Source organism: Zingiber officinale, chromosome 1B, assembly GCF_018446385.1.
Source record: "Zingiber officinale cultivar Zhangliang chromosome 1B, Zo_v1.1, whole genome shotgun sequence".
Classification (NCBI taxonomy): domain Eukaryota; kingdom Viridiplantae; phylum Streptophyta; class Magnoliopsida; order Zingiberales; family Zingiberaceae; genus Zingiber; species Zingiber officinale.
Genome location: NC_055986.1, coordinates 25,193,556 through 25,195,661, shown reverse-complemented (window position 1 = coordinate 25,195,661; position 2,106 = coordinate 25,193,556).

The window sequence follows — 2,106 nt, the reverse complement described above, 5'->3', positions numbered from 1 at the left end:
AGGAAGAAATAGAAGATGATGCCATCTCTACATTGCAAGAAAAATCAAATGGAGGATCAAGCATCAACCCTACAAGCAAAGGTATAAAGATTTCAATTATTAAAGATAAAAATCATATCATTTGCTTTGAGTGTAGGGAACATGGGTATTATAAAAGTAAGTGCCCCAAATTGGCTAAGAAGAAGAGCCAAATGACACTAAAGGCTAAGGAGAAGCCTAAAGTGGTTGGTCCTACGGAACACAAGAGCAAGGAGCATATTGTGTGCTTCTCATGCAATTAAAGAGGACAGTATAGAAGTCAATGTCCTAAAGGGAAGAAGCCAACTAAAGTACAAGGAGGAAGCACAAGTCTAGGGGGAGCTTCCAAGGTAAAAACTAAGGTATCATTTAATGAACCTATTCCTTTGACACATGATAAGAAGCATGCTAGAAATAATTCTTATTATTTTAATGCTAATTATCATGAAAGTAGGAAGCATGATGACACTAAGGGTAAATACATTCCTCCTCATGCTAGAACTACCATGCCTAAGGTTAGGAAGGTAGATAATTACTTAGGAAATAAATCTAAGGACTTTAGATATAAGTCCTAAAATAGAAATGCTCAAGGTTTCAATGAGAAACCAAAATCTAAGGTTTTATGGATTGAAAACCAAGTCTTGAGGACAAGACTTGATAGTTTAGAAAGGATCTTAGCAAGAATGGAAAACATGCTTAGGGTTCAAAATGAGCATCACCTAGGGAGAACTAGACAAGAGCCATCAAATGGCTATAGAGGTTTGGGATACAAACCCAAAGTCAAGAAGGATATGATTTCTTTTCATAGGGTTCCATATAGCTATGGAACCAAACCTAGGACTAGTGATCAAGCTAAAAGTACAAGGGAAGTTGTCCCTAAGAGTACTTTTACAAAGACCAATGTGACTAAGACTTCTAAGGAGTCTAATAATGTCACAAAGAAGGTCACAAGGGAGGCCATCTCTAGAGTTGACTTAGTAAAAGTGACTAAGGCCCCCAAAAGGGCAAATAAAGTCACAAAAAAGGTTACAAGGGAAATTATCCCTAGGAGTGACCTAGTAGAAGTGACCAAGGCTTCTAAGAAGCCTAGAAAGGTCCTTAGGAAGGTAACTAGGGAAGTCATCCCTAGGGAATACCTAGAGCATCCAAGGAGCACCAATAAGTTTTGGGTTCCTAGGAGCATATTCTCTACACCCTAGATGGGTTTAGAGAGTGTCAACTCCAATTGGAAGGGTAGTTAACCCAACCTTGTTAAAGTTGACACTTGAGAGCATTTTCAAGGTTATTGTTAACCTTTGAAAATGAAAAGGTTTATTGGGTTACTCTTTGAAAGAGTGATATTTGTGCCAAAATTTGAAGAGTTGAACTCAATCTAAATTGGCATATTTAAGAAAAGTATAAGAAAAATTGAGTTAGAATTTGTGATACTTTCTTAAAGAATTAAGAGAAAACTCATGCTTTAATTAAATGTGATTTAAGCCTTGAAGGGAAAAAAGGTGCCAAGTGTGAGGATTTGAACTTAAGTTAAATGGACACATTTAGAAAATGATAAGAAATGCCAAGTTGGGATTTTGACATTTTCTTAGAAGGTTAAAGGCAAATCTAAGCCTTAATTTGATTTCATTTACTCTTTGGAGGAGTAAAATGTGCCAAGTTTTGAGGAATTAGACTTAAATTTAAATGGGCACAAATGCAAAAAGAAATACCAAGTTAGAAATGTGGTATTCTCTTAAGGGGTTAAGAGAAAATTTAAACCTTAATCAAATTAATTACTCCTTGGAAGATTAAGTTGTGCCAAATTTTGAGGAATCACATCTAATGTAAGTTGGCACACTTGGAAACATGATAAGGAATTGTCTAGTTGAGATATTAGTATGTTTTTAAGGAATTAAGGGCAAATTTAAGTCTTATTCTAAACATTTAATCCTTAAAAGGAGTAATATGTGCCAAACAAATACTTGAGTATTAAAGTCTTAATTTCAATTGGCACAAATAGAATAAAGGCAAAATAAATGCCAAGTTGCTTTTGGCATTCTCTTAAGGAAGGCATAGGCAATCTAGGATTAAGTTTAAGGCTTAGCTAAGGTT